Genomic DNA, 19,000 nt, shown 5'->3' with positions numbered 1-19,000 from the left:
CCAGTGGCCAAGGGGACCAAGACCCCTCCCTGCTCCACAATACTCAGGGACCAGCATTTTCCTCTCCTCAGACGCAGGCAGTTTGGCATAAAGATCAGATCCAGAACTCACCACACCAACAAAATTTCAGAACATCTGCAGCTTGCTTTCCCACCTTCAAAGGTGTCATTCTGGAGGGCTGTTCTGGATGGAATCCAAGGGTCAAACTCCAGAAGGGTTCTGTCCCCCAAAGAAACCCCCCACCAAAAAAATGAAGAGCTGAAAAAGCAGAAAATAGCACATGACCTTCAAATATGTACAACAGAAACTGCCCAGGGCAGAGAGCAGGCTGCGCCAGGATGGTTGGTTCTCCTGCCTTGACTTAAACCCCATACCTCTGTTAATGTAGCCAGCCCACTGACACACTGAACTTCCTGGCCCGTGAACTTCTAAATCCCTTTCTCATGGGCTGCTGCTTCTCTCTATAAATTTTTCCTGTAGTCAAGGTGGGCCTCAGCATTTCTCCCTGTGACATTTCCTCATGCTAAATTCACCTTGTCACTCCGGCCTCTGGAGAGCTTTCTGGATCCTGATCATGCAATTTGAGCCTTTTCTCTGACTGTTTCCCCTGTTTCAGCAGCTCCCACTGCTACAGGTCTGCACTCTTTACATCTTCTTCCATGTCCTTGGCATATATTGGTCAGAATGGGGTAGAAGGCAGAGCCCCACAGCTGCGTCTAAAGACCTTCACAGACTGTCCCGGTTCCACTTATAGGAACGTTCCATGGTCATTGTACAGCCCAATGGGAGCTCCCTCTGTGCCCTCACAGCCATCCATGGTGTCCTCAAGGGACCAGAGAGATGCTACGCAGTGTGTCTTGGAAGGCAGCATGATGTGGCAGACAGTCAGGCAGATCCAGGCTTGCATCCCAGCTCCGCGGGTCTTGGGAAAGTCACTTAACTTCCTGAAGATTTAGTTTCTCGTCTGCAAAATAAAGACGGTCACGTCTAGTGTGCACCCTTCTGAAGATGAAGTAAAACCAGGTATGCGAAGCATCCGACAAACAGTAGGTGCTCAGGAAATCAATTCCTCTCCGCCACACACCAGCTCATGTCCTTCATCCACCGGTTGTTAAGCTGTCGAGCATCTGAAAGAGGTACCTGGTCTCACTGCCCTCTTTTCTGAGTGTCACAGATTTCACCACCCATGCAAGTCCCTTTTGCAATCAGCCAAAACCCTAGCTCTTTTGTATGTGAATTCCTCTCACGACTGTCTCCCCTTCCCGGTTCTGTGCAGTTTTTGGAATAAAATAGTACCAGTGGTAACAGCAGCCTAATCCTTTCCATCCTGGTGTGAAATTTAAAGTATCTCTATTTTGCCTACGAGGAAACTGAGGTTCAGAGAGGTTAAGGAAACCTTCCAAGATCACACAGCAGGAAAGTGTGAAAGCTAAGTAGGGCTCTGTCTGATCCTAAACATTAGGCAATAGTTCCTAAGTGCCGGCTTAAAGGGGACTGTCTCTGGCCCTACTGTATTTGTCTTTTGGGCCTCGGCCCAAAGTCCACTTTGTTGAGCACCTCGTGGGTCCTGACACTCTCATCCCTAGGGATGGTCGCTCCTTACCCCCACCTTCCAGAAGCTCTGTTCCCACCTCTTTCCCTTAAAAAGGGACTGGGCTGAGGCACAGACCCCACTGCTTCCTGAAGGCCAGATTCAGTGGGTTCCTCGCCTTCACCCCAGAGGCTGATCTCCACACGCACATTCTAAGCTCCCGAGGGTCTGACCCCTGGACCCTCGACTCAGCTGAAGCATGAAGCCAGCCTGGATCTTCTACCCAGCCTCGCATCAAAGTCCAGTCACCTGCTGCCAGACACTGATGACTGTGAACGGACCTCTGCCCCTTGAGCCCCCAGTGGCCAGGATCCCCACCTGCCCAAGGCCTGTCCTCCTAGCCACATGCCCAGAATATCCAGATGCTGCATCCAGCCACCCAGCACAAACGTCCTCCAGCACTGACCACACACCTTCACCTATCTCCTGACTCCTCCCCTCTCCAGGGGTCAGACCAAGCCACAGGTTGAGGAAATTCACTAAGCCTGGGGCCCAGGTCCACCCAAGAGGGACGGAGGGAGTGGGCCAGGCAAGCTGCACGACTGCAGCTCAGTCCATGGCCACCAAAGAGATAGCCAGCTCAGAAAAGGATTCCTGAAATGACACGGGAAGCCACCGGGGGGTCTGCCGCAAACCCTTGACAACACCCCAGCAGGATGCCTAGAACCTGAAGCCTCTATCAGAGAACCAGCCTCGGGGCCTCAGAGGACAGAGCTTTGCAGCAAGCCCACCATCCTCCCAAACATGTTCGTCCTCACCATCAAAAACACAGCCCCTCCACCGTCACGCCCCCACAGCACTTGCTTTACAAGCCCATCCGCACGACCCTTCCTAAGCCTACCCACCCTCCCGACACAGACAGAGCCCCCCCATGCTTCCACTAAATATTAATTATGCACCTGCTACCAGCCAGGCCCTCTTCCACGTGGGACACGTCAGTGGCCCAACCAGACCAAGGCCCCGCCTCTTGTGAGGGCTTTCATTCTAACCGGGGTACCACCAGTAAAAGACCAACTTAGATTAGTAAGTTATTCAGTGCACTGGAAGGTGATCTAGGAGGAAGAAAAATTAGAACAAGAGAAGGGGAAGTGGAGTGCTTGGGAGGGGCAGGTAGCAACTTTAAGCAGGTGGTCAGGGCCTCGTCATGACAGTGACATTGATGTGCCCAACAACCACGTACGTCTGGCCAGCAGCTCCTGGGCCGGACAGCACGGTCCTAGACATTTTCCCATTAATTCCTACCTTCAGTGAGAGTCTCCCTTTCACCAATAGCTGGAAAACCTTTGTAAGCTACCACATGCCGTGGACCTGAGTCACGCGACAGGAAGGTTGATGAAAGTCACCAGGTCAGTGGGAATGATCAGGTAACCTCACGGCCTCTTTCAGTTAATATGTGTTTTCCTCCTTCCTCCAGATCTTTCCCAAACCAACTGTCTTTGCCTGATCTTCTCCATCTCCCTTCCTGATACCCTGAAATGTGCTTTTCCATCCTCAGAACTCCTTCAAAACTGCTCCTGTAAAGATAAGCAACATTCCTTGCTTTCCATACTTTACCTGCACTTTGGTGAGGTCACGCCCACTGGTCCACAGGTGGCACTTTATGATTAACAGTATTTTCAGGAAAAAAAAAAAGTGACACTTAAGGAAACTCTTGAAAGAGATGCTAAAGTTATTCATTTGTTCATTCATCCAATAAATATTTATAGAACACACAATGCTACCGCATGGCAGTGCTCTAATAGTGGGGATACAGACATGAAGAAAACAGCTAAAATTCCTGTCCTCATGGAGTTTACATTCTGGCAGGGGAGAGAGACAGCATAACTAAGTAATATACAGGGTGTTCAATGGTGATCAATGTTATGGAGAATTTTCAAGCAGAGGAGTCAGAAGCAGGGAGGGGTGCAGTTTTAACTAAGGATGGCTTCATGTCCGCGCCCTCACAAATTCTTCCATTAAGCAAAACACACCCACAGACCATTTCCCAAACACACTGACACACACATACACACACACACGCCCCGCTTACTTCAACCTCAGGGAAACACACCCTCAAGGTCACACAGATTGATGAAAGTCAGAACCTGCAGGACCCTTAGTGCCCAGAGGGAACTGAAGACCAGAGAGGGGAACCAGCGTGCCTGAGGCCAGCAGCATCAACACAGGCACCAGCGCTTGAGAAAGCCCACAGACACACACCGAGACCTGCCCAACGCACGGAGACACACCAGTCACACAAAAACGCAAACCCCATTCCCCTCTTCCGGGCAACCAGGTGGGGTGAGGTTTGGAGAGCTTCTGGCAATTTCAGCATTGCCTGTCCATTCCGCCCTCTCCCACCCACCCCATCCATCCCAGCTGTTCCAGCCATCACCACATCTTCCCCCTGCCATAACCTATGTCCGTGAGTTCTCTGGACAGTGTGTGTATGTGTGTGCATACAGATGCGTCATATGTGAACGTGTACACATGTGGTTTGCAATGGGGAGGACACGTTTGTGTGTAAGTCTTCACGCGTAGGGAGTCTGCAGTGTGTGTGCGCACCTGTGTGTGCACACTCTCAGGAAGACAGAGAAATTTATCATCTAAATCTTGCTTCTCCTGGGGATGAAAGCAAAGCAAAGTTCAGGTTTAAATCACACGACCGCGGGCAGGAGGGGTTCCCTTGCCTTACATGATTATCTGCGGTGTGCAGCAGAACAGGCTGGCAGGCAGGAGGCAGCCAGCAACCCGTCAGCAGGGAGTCATTTGTTGTCTCAGGGCCCCTGGGACCTGCTGGGAGGGAGCGGGAGACCCGGAGTGCAGGTGTGGGGACTGGGGATGGGGGGAGGCGGGAGAGGTAGGGGGGCCCAGCATCGGCTTGGGCTTCCTGGTGCTGAAGAAAAGCAGAGGGAGAAGAGGCAGGAACCTGCAGGCCAGGGAGAAGCCCAGCTGCTTCTTGGCCTGGAGGGATAAAAGAGGTCCAGGCAAGAGGTAGCACTGGCCCAGTGAAGACCCGCCCTGCCAACCTCTTCCCGCAGGCCAGGAAAACATCCTCAGGGCCCCAGGATGTCCCAGGCATAGGCAGCTTGAGTTTGCCTGACTCTTTTCTCCCTGTGACAGTCACCTCTCCCCCCGCCCCCCGCTCCCCACTCCATCTCTGTCCCTTTCTCTTTTGTTTCTGTGTATTTGTTCTTTGTCTCTCCCTATCTCTCTGTCTCTGGGATTTGACTTTATCTCATTGTGTCTGACTGTCCGGCCTTCTCTCCAGCTGTCTCTCCTACACTCTTCTTTTCAAGGCCTTCTGTCAGCCCTAACCCCGAGGCTGCCCTCTGATGACCCCTGTCTCCTGTGGCCTTGCTGGTAACACATCCCTCCCAGAGTATGTTATCCCCTCTGAGCCTCTCGTCATTTAGGGGAAGAGGGGCAGACTGGGAGAGTTGGGATTTAAAATACCATTTTAGAAATGAGGAAACTGAGCCCCCAGAAGCTAAAAGCCTTGCCCAAGGCCATGTGGCTGTCATGGGATTAAAAATCCAGGTGTGCTTCCATTGCATGCCCGGCCTCCCATAACTCCATATCGCCTAGAAGTGGGAGCAGTTCCTCCAGCATCCTAAACCCTAAAGTAAAAAGGGAACCCAGTGCCACATGACAGCTCATCCCCAGCTCAACCTCAAACACTACCTTGATTTGCAAAACATCCTAGAAAGCATAACGGCTGAGATGGAAGGCATGGGGACTCTCTGTATGTCCTCCAAGGATGCCCCATCCCAGCCCCACTCTCCCTCTATGTCTAAAATGTCTGCCCATCCCACATCCCCCAGGCCCATCTGGGATAAATGGGCTTCCTACTTCTTAAGTAGGTGCCTCTCGGGGTCTCAGTCTTCCCATCTGTACAATGGGGACAATGGGTCTCTCTCATACCGCTGAGCTAGGCCCCTGCTCCAACCAACACAGCAGCTCCTTTCCCTCTCCAGGACCCTAATCCCTAAAAGACCTCTTGACTTCAGTCACCAAGAGCCCTCAGACACCTCTGGAGGATCGCCGTGGTTCCGTGGCCTGAACTGGCTTGGACCACGTGGGCAGCGAGGCAAGAACCCTCAAAGCCATGGGCCCCAAGACGGAGCCGCATCTGCAGCAGCAAAGTCCGACAGCCTCACAAGCCCCCTCCACCGCCTCCAGCCCCCATCGAGAGGCGTCAGCACCAACGACCCGCCAGGGCCGGCCCATTTTCCTTTCTTTTCATTGCCGGCTCTGCGCGCAGTTATAGAACCAGGTCTCCACAGAGTAATTTACTGGCAGAATCTCTCCCAGAATCCAGCTTGAAACCAAGCTGTAAAAACAGCTTCGAGTGTAAATAATTCATGCAGACAATATGACTTTTTTATGTAAATTCGGTGCATTAACCCTCTATTATAATGATGGACGACAGATAGGGACGACGTTGCCTTGGTAAGAGCTAATGGATGGCCGCCATAAATTCACTGCACATTTTATTGTGTTGCTGGAAATTGTGCCTTCAGGCAATGCTGTTTACTTTTATGTAAAACTCTAGGTTCCCTAAATATTACAAATATTTTACATCCAGCTCCTCAGCATTTGGGCTTTGCCCACAAATCAAGCTTTCTCCATGTGAGTTGTAATTAAAGGTTTGTTGTGTTTTTTTTCCTGGGACAATTATCTTCAACTATAAAGAGAAATATTTTTTCCCCTTTAGATGTTCCGTCATTGACTTATTAACAAATCCTTTGAAGAAGGAGGTCGTAAGCGACTCACCGTGGTAGTCGGCACGAGTGGGTTGGGACGAGAAGGGGCGCTGTGGGTAACAGGACTTTGGTGGCTGGCTTTTCTGTCTGGCCGCCACTCCGGTTTATTTACACATATGATATTCTGGGCCTTCCTTCCCGCCTCTTCTTTCTATAATTCATGACCACTTTAGCAGGGTAATTCCTCCAGCCACCTTCGCAAGAGATTGTCCCCTTGCAAGCCCCCTGCCCACACTCCTCTGGGGATGGAGACAGCATGGCCTTATGCCTGAGAGGGTCAGAAGTAGCATCTTGGCAGCTGGCTGCCTGGTACACAAGCCAATTCATCCCTTCCTCGGCCCGCATCCGCTCTCATCGCTCAGAGCGCCTTGGACGGAAACTTGGGGTTTCCTGCATTGATTCTGGTTCAATCCAAAGTGTCGGAAAGGCCTTTTGGCTCAGTCCTGGCCCAGGCAGAGGTCATGAGGATGCCGTGAGGTCTGGGGAGAGGAAGGCCAAGAACCTCAGAAGCTTCTTAATGAAGGGAGGCAGCAGCTGGAGCAGCAGCCCTCTTTAAAAATAATCCTCACACTTGTTTATTATTGTCATTAATATTAATAGCCACTCTGTTAATATTCATCTAGCTGTATCAGTATCATCCAGGAGCACCTGGGATCTCTAAGCACGCCTAATGGCATGTGGATTCTGCCTCCAGCGCCCCCACCTCTCTGCCTGTCCCTCCCCAAGGGCATAACACCCATCCGCACAGGTTCCAAACCACCCTCCACTCTGATTGGCACCTGCCTTTGGAAACCCAACACCACAAGAGATTTGGAGTCCTTTCTAAGTCCCAGGGGCTTTGCTGGGAGGATGGGACTGCAGGCCAGGGACCCTGAGCATTTCCTGCCTCTCCAAGGAGCACAGGAAGGTTTTGACAAAGGTGGCTGAAGAAAGAAAGATAGTTCATTTCCCCTCAAGGGCTCAATTTCCTGCCGACTCAGGGGAAAAGAAAAAAAAGGACACGTTGGTTAAAAACAAAGATGAGATATCATTTTTCACCGATTAGACTGGCAAAGATAATTATAAGAATAACGGCAACAGCAGCGATCAGCCTGCTTTCTGTCCGCAACCCATAGGCTCAACCCTCCCTCCGCGCCTGCTCTTACTGAATCTTCACAGCAACCTCGCCGCTTGCCCTTTATGAGGTTATAAATGTGCAACACCTTCATGGAAAGCAATTTACAAGGTGTGACAAAATGCAAGCCCTGCTTACCCTTTGACCCAGCGATCCCATTTTTAGACATTTTCCGTATGTCATCCGTTGAAAATACTGCTCACTTTCAGTGCATCCTCTTGCTGTTCCCTCTCCTTTCCTGTTCCATCCTCTGACCCCATCTCTTGCCCACTCATCCTTCAACCTGAATGTCACCTCCTCAGAGAAGCCCTCCCTGACTCCCAAGTCTAAGTTACCTTCTCTCATCTTCTCCTCTCTGTACTTTTCCTTCATAATATGTGTACTTTTTCTTTGTACTGCTTCTCGTGTGCTAATTGGGCAGTTATTTCTGTAAGCGTTTAAGACATAAGCTCATCGCAAAAAAAAATCGCTGTCTTCCCGGCTGGCAGATGCTGGATGTCCTGTCTCCCCACTACATCATAAACTCTGCAAAAGCAAGGACTGACCATGTTCTTTTATTCACTATTTCTGTCCCCAGCCTGGCACTGGGCTGGGTTGTAGAATACACTTGATAAACATCTGTGGCATGAATGAATGAATGAATGAAGGCACCAAGATATATGCACATAGATGTTCATTGCAGGGAAGTTTATAAGAGTAAAACAATTGGGAAAACACATATCGCCATCAGCTGGGGACTGGGTAAGTGAAGTGAGGTGTATCGATACATACAATGCAGGCATTAAAACTAGGAGGCGGATCTCTATGTATTGACATGAATGATGTCCATGACATATTGCTGAGTGGGGGGAAAAAAACAGGTGACAGAACAGCATGTGTCGTCTGGTCTCACTCAGGGTAGGACTGCATACGTGGAATCTATTTGTGTCTATTTATGCACGGAGAGAAGTCTGGAAGGACGTTCACCAAAATATTATGTGGTTATCTCTGGATGGTGAAATCGGAGGTGATTTTTACATTTTTCTTTGAACTTTTCCATATTGTCTGAATTTTTTGCAATGAGCATATGTATCCTTTTTTACGGAATGATAAAGCTGCTTTCAAAAGAAAAAAAAAAGGTATAGGTACATTAGGAAAGAATGGAGGATCCAGCCTAGGCCAGGCAAACACAGCAGACGCTGGGGCCAAAGGGGCCGTGGGGCTGTCGCCCCTCTGGCGTGGGCACCCTCCGAGGCCACAGGGCAGAGGCATTTAGCCCCGGAGCCCCATCTTTCTCCGGGCACATCATGCCCGTCCAGAGTGGAGTTTCTAAATACGGATATCTGCATTTGATTCTTCTGACATGCTTTACCGCCTCAGAGCTGTTTTGCAAAATTCATAGCGGTTTTCACAGGCTCCAAGCTTCCTGGGACCAATTCCATTTTGAACAATAGCGGAGTGTCTGCTTGCGGGTGGGGTCGGCCCACCCCAGAGCAGCCTCCCGGACCCTGTGAGCTGGGACTGTGGGGCTGAGTGTCGAGGCCAAGGCATGAAAATACATGAGCCGGGCTTGTCCTCGTCCTCACCCTCCTCCAGTCGAGCAAAGGGAAGGAGGAAGGCAGGCCGCTGTCCCCTCAACCCTACTTTCTAGGTCCTTCTGTGCCCCAGGAGGGGAGGGGAAAAAACCCTCCCCAACATCCCTCCCTTTCTGCCTGCATCCCCCTCTTCAGGGCTCCGTACCGAGAACCACCTAAAGCCCTGAGGAGCTAACTGACGTGGCCAAGCCAAGGTCACAGGGCAGGATCGTGGCAGGGCAGGGGTAGAAACCAGGGCTCCTGCTGCTTGCCCAGAGCATGCCTTCATTTCAAAAGGCTTGGTGCTCCATTCCTCAAAATAAATCCAAGAGGTCCAGCAGCAGAATCATGACCCCAAACTAAAAGCCCCAAAAGACCCCATCACGGGCCTCTCTGTCCTTAGCTCTGCTCTCCCTCAGTCGGGATCCAATATCCAGTACCCAGAGCGATTTCTATCAGATTTACAAAACTCACCAGCTATTCCTCTGGTAAAAGCCTTCTACGGCTCCATATTCTGGGGGGGGAAAATCTAAGCTCCTTAGCTTGGTACTCAAGGTCTTTTGTGATCTGGAATCTGTCCCATTCCAACCACACCCATCCCCAGTCTTCACTGAATTACTTACAATCATCCCAGCTCCCCACCTCCCCACCCTGCCCCAGTCCGTGCAGCTCCCTTCCCTCTCACCTGGCTAATTTCCACTCACACTTTAGGATCCAGCTCAGGGGTCACCTCCCCTGAGAAGTCTTCCTGGATTCCCCCTACTCCCAGGTGGCTCAGATGCCTCCTTCAGCTCCCACAGATCCCTGTGCTACTATTCATTCAATTGACAATTTTTTCAGCAAATATTTATTGAGTACCTATTATGTGCTGCCCACCCACCCCCACCCCCATCATGACTTCTACTACACAAGAGTGTGTTTCTGGAAGTTCCTTGAGGGCAGGGACACATTACAAGGGCCCAGCTTTAATCTACTTCATAACGGTATGGCAACAGCCTGGATCATCAGCCCCATCTTACAGATCAGAAAACCAAGGATCCCTTGGGAGGCTTTGGACATGGGCAAGAAGAGGAAAGAAAAAGTTTCCTAAAACACAAACCTTACCTGGCGATTCCACATGGTCAGTGCCTCCCCCTACTGTCTTCCCCAAACTTTCCACCTACTTACCCACCTACCAGCCCCAGCATGCTCAGGCCTAGGCTCTCACTCTCCTATATTCTCCCTAAGCCTTTTATAATTCTTCCCAGACTCCACCATCCCTCCTGCTGCTGGGCTTTTGCACCTGATTTTACCTCTGCCTATGACAGTCTTCTGTCTTGTTCATCTTGGTCTCTCAAATGCCCCTCACATGGTGAATGTCTGAATAAATGAATTAACAAGTGGCATCTCAAGATGTCTAAACCCATCATCCTCCCTCCAGAGAGAACCCTTTCCTTCTTCCTGCTGCATCCACTGACTCAACCAGCCAATCACTGGAGCCACAAACTGGGCATCACCCCGGCTCTTCCCTCTCCCTCCCCTCACTTCATTATCAAATCAATCTCTGCAGGGTATTGATTTTGACTCAGCAACACCCTCTGACTCGCTCCCCTCCCCTTCTTCCCTATTGGCTGGCTCAGGCTCACTGTCACCAGGTTACCACTCACCTCCAGTCACTGCATCCCTCTCTAGTCCTTCCTCCCTGCAGATGCTACAGTGATGTTTCTACTGTAACCCCAACCCTCTCCTTCTTTAAGGTCTCACTGGCTCCATGTTGTCCTGCATATGCAGCCCTGGGCTGTCTCCTCCAGCTACCCCTCACCTCTCCTGCAACTCATCTCGGTCTCCGGCCACACTGAAAGGGCCAGACAACTCCACCTCTGCGCTCCCTCAGCCTGGCGAGCTCTTCATCTTCATCTGGCTGATCCCTATTCATCCTCCAAGACTCCACTCAACAATCACCTCCTGCTAGAAGCCTTCCCGTCCCCCTCCCACCCCATCTCCTGTTCAGGGCTAAATGCCATTCCTCCTAGCACCCTGCTTCCTCGTCCTAATGACCTCGCTGTCACTGCCAATTTAGGGTTCATCTCCCTACTGCACCGTGAGCTCCTTAACTGCAGGGCATCCAGCGCCTAAGAAATATTTATCATTGTCATTATGGGCAGGATTTTCTCATCATTCCCATCATTCACAGACAAGGAAACTGAGGCACAGAGAGGGGCAGTGACTCTCCCAAGGTCATAGAACCAGCAAGTGGTGCAGCCAGGGCTTGAACCCAGATGTCACTGTTCCCAGTGGGCTGTTCTTCCCACTGCATTACAAGTTCATTTCAGAACCACCCTAGCAGGCATCTCATACACACACACACACACACACAAACACACACACACACACACACACACACACACAAACTTCAGCCTGTATCAGAATGCACATGAGTATATCCAAACACAGAGACACACACAGCCTTACTAACAGACAGATGCACATACACAAACTGCAGACCCCATATGCATGCGTAAAACATATGAACACTTGTACACGGGTGCCCACTGACAATACACATGAACATAAACACACATATTTGTGCACACGTGTACATGCATGCATAACCCACACAGATGCACACAGACACACTGACGTGTACCCAGGCACACATACATAAGTGCATACAGACTTGCACAGACACATACCTCATGCACACTTATACACAGACCCTCAGACCTGCACCTGGGCACACAGAGCTGTACACACACATTCAGAGATGCACACATGTAAAACTGCAGTTGTAGGCACTCACGCCCAGACTGGCACGCAGGCACGCACAGACACAGGGATGGCCTCATATACCACTAATGTGCAGTCACATGAGCACGTGCGTGCAAACACACACACACACACACACACACACACACACACACACACACACACACGGACACCAGCATACCCACAGAGTCCCGCGAGCAGCAGCACACGCATGGGCCAGCGCACACAGAAACGTGCGCATGCAGACAGGTCAGTGAACAGGGCAGGTCAAAGGGAGCTGCCTGCTAGGGGCGGAGCCTGTCGAAGGTACCTCGGGGCGCTCATGCTTTTGCAGCTCAGGAAGGCAGCTGACATACCAGCCCGGCTGTGATGGTATTTTGCATAAATGCTAATGTATTAATTACCATGTACAGTACACAGAGCTGCCATTTAAAAGAAAAAGTTAAGACTTTTTAATTCAAAAGCCCCATGCAGGGTGGGGGTAGGAGGCCTGCCCTGTGAGGTGGGTGGAAGCAGCCAGGACAGCCATGTCCACACACACTGTCCCCGAGCGTGGGTCTCCACCCTTGGGCCTCCAGCCCAGGCTGCCGGGGGTCAGCCAGCCAGCCACTCCTTGGCCTCAGGGACCCTGGCGCTCTCTGGGACCACGGCACATCTGGAGAGTGCGGAGAGCAGGTGATGCCTGATGGGGGTGGGGGGCACTCTTGGAGAGTGGGAGCTGGAGTCCAAGGGCCATCGGGATTCTTTCCTCCACATGATCCATCCTCTGCACGGGAACCTGAGTAACCTTTTAAACCAGTGCATGGGATTACGTCCTGCCCCGGCTTTAATCCTTTCAAAGGCTTCCCATTGCTCTTAGAGGAAAATTCATACTCCTTAAAAGAGATTGTCAAGCCCTACATGAGCTGGCTTCTCTCCTGCCTCTCCGGGCCCCTGCTAGTCCCGTACCAGCTCGTCCTCAGCATCTCCAGGCTGGCTTCTCATCCCTCGCTCATGGCCTCTGCTCCCCCTGCACCTGGCCTCTCGTAGCGGCCCCTCCCCTGACTACCCCCGCCCACCCCATCTAAAGAAGCCCTTCTCCCCGTTGCCACTCCTTGACATCACTGGGGGTTTTCTGTCCTTGTAGCACATCTCATTGCTGCAACCCTCTTTGTTGATTTTTCGACTTGATACTCTTCACCTCCCCCACCGCGAACCGAGCTTTGGAAAGCCAGGGCTTTGCACACCTTGTTGCATCACAATATTGCCTCCAGGGTCTGGCACTTAGTAGATATTCAGCTAAACGTTCGTTACACAAGAGAATGAACTGGGATGAACAAGAAAGGTCCTTTCCTGCCAGCTGCATTCCAGGAGCTAAACTCAAGCAGCAGGACTCTCCACCCACCTGGCAGGACGGCCCGGGCTCCTCTACCTCCCACGGTGTCCTCACGGCCCAGAGCAGGACACCGAGGCCCCGAGCAGAAGGCATATCCAGCACGACACAGCTCATGGCCTCTGAGAGATAAGTGTGCAGACCTCCTGAGTCCTCCGGCTGCCAGGTGGAAAGACCCTCAAACGAGGCTATTTAAAACAGCAAGAGGAAGAGAAGCCCAAGCCCCTTAGCTCTGCCACTCACACACAGGCCCCATGAGGGAGGCATCATCGCCCCAATTTCAGAAGAAATTGAGGTCCAGAGACATGGGTGATGCACCCAAAGTCCACAGCTTGTCAGAGGAGGAGTCAGAATTTAAATCTGTATTTGCCGCCCCATCATGGGCTTCCTCTGCTGGACTACACACCTTCTCTCTCCCTGAGCCCTCGGGGATGCTCCTGGCAGCTGGAGCACGGCAATGAAAGGCCCCAAACATCCTCCCAGAGGCAGGAAGGTCCTGCCAGGCAAGTGAAGAGGGAACCTGGGGCCAGGCTGGCTCACTCCCCAAAAATAGGGTGGAGTAGTCAACCCCACCCTCACCCTCACTCTCACACTCACCCTGCTGCCGGCTCCCACCAGTCTAGACGCTACATCTCTACAAAACCTGTCCTCTTCTCCCCATGCCCGCTGCCCTGCCCGAATCGAGGCAGCATCCAGCAACTCTCACCTGTACTCTTCCAGTTTGACAGCTTCCAGTCTGGATGCTCAGATCCGCCCTCCACCCAGCAGCCAAAGTGACCGTCCCTGAACACAAATTCTATTTCCCTTCCCAAGAACTTCTCCACTTCCCACGCCACCTCTCCCTATTACCGCCCTCGGCTGTTTGTAAATGTGCCTCAGTGTTAGGAGCCCACACTACCTGAGTTCAGATCCTGGCTCTGCCACTTACTAGCTTTCTGGCCTTGAGCAAGTCACCTAATCTCTCTGTGCTTCAATCACCTAATCTGTAAAATGGGAACAGTAAGAGTCTCCCCCTTCCCTCCCCTCCTCAGGGTTGTGGTAAGAATAAAATGAGTTAAAACATGGAAAGCACCAAAAACAGTGCCTGGAATCTGAAAAACACTAGGTAAGAGTGTGTTGTTTTTAACAACTGTTTCTTGCAATTATTTGATGTGTCTTTCTCCCACATGAAATTATACATTCCATGAAGAGGGGGGTTAGACTAGGATGGCTGTTGAGATGCCCCTTTGCCCACAACTTGCGTCCGTCTTTGCCTGCGGCCTTTGTTCTGCTTTCTCCTGTGCTGGCTGGGTGTTGGCCCTCGAGGGAGGAGGAGGGCATGCCCTCAGCAGGAAATGCTGTCAGCATCAGCGTTCCAGTCCTGATGGAAATGACAGGCGGCAGCCAGAGAGGACTGCTCCCCGCGGAGAGCCGGGTAGGGACCGTCCCCTCCAGAGCCCCAAGTTCCCTGGGAGCCCCCACGGGGCCAATGCTCCCTTTGTCCAGAAGGTCAGGAGCAGCTGGCCAGCTGTGGGGGAGTTCCGCTGCCCTGCTGCAGCCCGCGGCCCAGATGTGCGTGTTTGCACAGCCAAGTTCAGGCTCAGAGGGAGCCTTGTTGAACATCATGAAAGGGGGCTTGTGAGGAGGCAGACGGCCTCCACACCCCGTCCTGCCCGCCTCCAAGACAGCAACCAGGAATGCAGCCCGCAGGAAGGCCTTCCTACCAGGCCTGCCAAGTGCCCTTCTCCTGCCCAAGGAGTCAGGGCTGCTTCCACAAGTGGGTTTAACTTGCCAACTGCAGGTTGCACATCTGGGTTCTGGTCCTTCCTCAGTTTCCTCTTATGGGAGGTAGGGAGAGGCCCCAACCTCTCCCTCCACTTGGGGAGTGATAAGGAGGATGGGAAGCTCCCAGACTCAGCCAGAAAGAATTTTTACCTTGGTGAACCTCAGTTTATCCATCTGTAAATTGGGGTGATAGCTAGCTACTGCCTCCTAGGGTTGTCCTAGGGACAAAATGACATCATGGGAAGGAAGGATGGAGCATGTGCTAACACTGTGCTGTGCTCTCTCACCTTCTCTGTTTGCCAAAACAGGGACTCTGAGGTTGCCTGCATCGATGGTGGGGGCTTCCTCATCACACTGTCCCAGAAGAAAAGCTGCTGCCAGAGGCTTCACATTAGGCACGGTGCCATGCAGCTGGGCAGCCTGTACATCGGTCACAATACTTCACTTCCAGGTAGAAGAGTCTCTGTCCCCTACATAGTCCCTGGACACAGCTGGTCTCCTGCCACAGGTGGTACCTGCGCACCATGGCACATAGATGTCCAGGTACAGTCCATCCTTGGGCCGCGTCTAGCCCTGGGCAGAGCCAGTCCCTGGGCTCCGCTGGTTTGCAGGGTAGCGCTATCCTCGAACATAGTTCATCGCTATGCAGTGCTCGTCCCTGAACACAGCTAGTTTCTGGGCATCGTTGGTCAGCCTAGGCACTGTCCATCCCTCGGCACTTTCAGCAGCCAGTCAGTGGACTTGGCCTCCTGAGTAAAGTCAGTCTTAGGCCTTGGGACAAAGTAGACCCCTGACACAGTTCACTGAGAGACACCCCACACACACACTCTCGATGAACACGCATAGACCCATCCTCCCCACTCTTTGTGGCCCCAGTCCCTCCTCAGAGGACCTGGAGAACCAGGACCCACAGAGGAAACTGGAAGTATCCTCTGGGATCCCAAGAGCCCCGGCATGGCCTGCTTCATGCCAGGTGGCAGTGGCAGCACCAGAGACTGAAGAGGAGCGAGCTGGGCCTGGAGAACGAGGGAACTAGTCCTCTGGAGCAGAGTTCACCTTCAGTGCTGGGGAGGAGGGCTGCAAAACAGGGTAGAAACGGCCCGCCTGGAAGCAGGACCCGCTCCTACGTGCTCGCTCTCCATGTACAGAATGGAGCCCAGGTCTGCGGAAGGAGCATGTTGGCCGGCTCCCTGGCCGGCTCTGCATGATGGTGGGTGAGCGTGACAGCCAAGTTTCTTCCAGTTCCAAGGACATAAATTCCCAGCCAGGTGGCCTTCCCTGTTTTCTAAACAGCCTTAGGCGTGGCTCTCATAGGGAAGAGGGAGATGGCCAGTCCTGGGGGATCATCAGCTCCCAGACACTGCGGGTGCTGGATTTGTCACTCTCTCCCTGGGGTCTGATCAGTCCTGCAGTTCCATCACCACCCGGGCCAGCGGGGAACAGAGCAGCAAGACCCTGGGTGGGGGTCCAGCCTGCACGGAGGCCCCATTCCCCAGGCCTGCATTGTTCTCTGAAGGGGCACGGTTTCTGCAGGATGATAATGCAATGTGGCATCCCATTAGCCCGCACCTGCCCTCCCTGCCCACCTTCCTCCCCCAGCCCCCACGCACATCAATGTTTAATTGAATTGCCAGTGTCGTAGTGCAAGTCACATTTGTTTCAGGGTCTGGGAATGAAGTGGGCAATGCCCGCCAGTCACCCATTCCGGGGGGCACCCCCCACACAGGAGCCCTGCCATCCCACACCAACCTCACTTCCCAGGCCCGACTCTAGATCGGCACACTCGGATTTCTGGGTTCGCACATTTAGAAAGACGCCGAAGGAAAAGTCTACTTGTAGGACAGGAAAGGGCGGAGGAAGAGCGTGTGGCAAGGAAATTCCACAGGGACAGAGTGGGAAGGGAAACTGAAGAGGAGGTGCTCTGACAGGGCTCTGGCAGACCAAGGCAGGGCTCACCAGCTGAGGTCTTCCAGCTGCAGACCCCCCAGGGTCCAAGGGCGGCCTCTGCGAGGTTAATAATTTACCTACACTTTCTCTATCACTGCTGTCCCAACTAAAGCCATCCAACCAGGGAGTCCAAGAGAAGAGCATCCACGGGGAGTCAGAACACTAAGGCTGACAGGGTAGTCAGCCTGAAGACACAGGCGGACTTAAACTAGGTCAGTCCAGTTCAAGCTGGTCCCACCCAACTGGCTGCAACTAGATCTAACTGATTCAAGCTGGCTTGCATCAAACCAGACCTGTTGGGGCCAGCTCAGAATGTGTGGAGCTGGCCAAGACTGGATGAAGCTGAAACAGACGGGTTGTGACCTGCTCAAACCACCGGGAGCCATTGGAAAGTCAACCATCCAACACCTCTCCCTTTGTGTTGGTCTCCGTCAGGAATAGCTTTATTTATCCCTTCCTCTTTAAACTTCCTGGGTCCTCCTGTTCTGGGTATGTATTTTGCACACAATTCTTTAGTCCACATCACATCACATTCAAAGGATATGTAACACCCACATCATCCCTACTGTCAACCGCCTAGGTTTGGGTTCCCACACGGAGCTGTGAGATCTTGAGTAAGTTACCTAACCTTACTTACTCTCCTGTATAAAAAATCAGCTCATTTAGGACTTGCCTCATAGAACACGGTTTTTTTAATTGAGATTATATATTATACATAATCTATAATATACATATTAGCACTGTGCTTGGCACATAATAAGCATTTAACACATGTAAGTTATTCCTACACTATTATTCCTTGGCTCTGACCTCCTACAGCACAGACTCAGATGACCAGGACTCAGACTTCCGCACCACCACTTCCTTAGTGTGTGAACTTGAATAATTCACTTAACTTCTCTTCTGCCTCCCTCAGTTTCCCCAGCTGAAAATGAGGGTACTAATGCCTGCCTCAGGTTGTTGTGAGGGTTAAATAAAATGAATCACGTAAAGCACTTAGCACCATACCTGGGACACGGTAAACAGCACTCCATACAGGTTAGCTATCATTATATTAATGACCAGCACTTAAATAATGCTAACTCCGTGCTAAATGTTTTATATATATTAACTCAATTAATCTCATGACAACCCTAAGAGGTAGGTGCTGTGATTGTCCCCACTTTCAAGAGAGGAAACTCAGGCTCAGAACATATTACAGTGCCTGGTGATTCTGAAATATTTTAGGGAGGAAAGAAAATTGTACATTTGTCAAGGTGAAGGGCAGGGAACAGAGGATAAGTCTTGGGTGGCAAGTGGTGCTTGAAAAAAAAAAGGTGGGCCTTGAGGTCAAGCAAACCTAGACTCAAGTTCCCAGCTCAGAAACTTTTAGGCCTTAGTTTCCTCATCTGTCAAATGGGAATAACAGATCTTATCTCATGGAATTGTAAGGATGAAATGAGATATCAATATAACCTGCACATAGTAGGTGCTCAAAAAATGTAAGCCTCCTCTCTTCTCTTCTTCCCCAAGGACATTAGGCATTCAAAATGGTGCCCATCTGCATGGTGACATTTGCCTGTGGTGACCCATGTATGGCACATGAACGCCATATTAATTTTTTTTAATTGAAGTGTAGTTAATTTACAGTGCTGTGTTAGTTTCTGGTGTACAACATAGTAATTCAGTTATACATATGTATATGTATATATACATATATTCTTTTTCATTACAAGTTGTTACAAGCTATTTAATATAGTTCCCTGTGCTATACAGTAGGACCATGTTTATCTATTTTATATATAGTAGTTTATATCTGCTAATCCCAGACTCCTAATTTATCCCTCCTCCCTTCTTTTCCCCTTTGGTAACCATATGTTTGTTTTCTATGTCTGTGAGTCTGTTTCTGTTTCATAAATAAGTTCACCTGTACCATTTTTTTAGATTCCACATATAAGTGACACCACATGATATTTGTTTTTCTCTGTCTTTCTTCACTTAGGATGATAATCTCTATGTCCATCCATGTTGCTGCAAATGGCATTATTTCATTCTTTTTTATGGCTGAGTAGCATTTCATTGTATATATTCCATTGTGTACATACACCACAACTTCTTTATTCAGTCTTCTGTCGACGGACATTCAGGTTGCTTCCATGACTTAGCTATTGTAAATAGTGCTACTGTGAA

The 19,000-nt window shown here is 51.1% G+C and overlaps 1 long non-coding RNA gene across 2 annotated transcripts in view; it reads right to left on the bottom strand.

The window, feature by feature from the left end:
* LOC116667942 overlaps nt 1–19,000 on the bottom strand; it is a 67,409-nt gene that overhangs the window by 16,480 nt on the left and 31,929 nt on the right. The window contains exons 2-3 of one of the 2 annotated variants that reach the window (XR_004324944.1): nt 534–964; nt 112–219 (exon numbers count right to left, since the gene is read on the bottom strand). This is a non-coding gene — a long non-coding RNA (uncharacterized LOC116667942). Of the gene's footprint in view, nt 1–111; nt 965–19,000 lie in introns of both variants that reach the window. The other variant, XR_004324943.1, reaches the window with a different exon arrangement.

The sequence above is a fragment of the Camelus ferus genome, chromosome 13 (genome assembly GCF_009834535.1).
Source record: "Camelus ferus isolate YT-003-E chromosome 13, BCGSAC_Cfer_1.0, whole genome shotgun sequence".
NCBI classification, from domain to species: Eukaryota; Metazoa; Chordata; class Mammalia; order Artiodactyla; family Camelidae; genus Camelus; species Camelus ferus.
The sequence above is the reverse complement of the archived record's forward strand: the minus strand, read 5'-3'. Positions and strand labels throughout refer to the sequence as shown.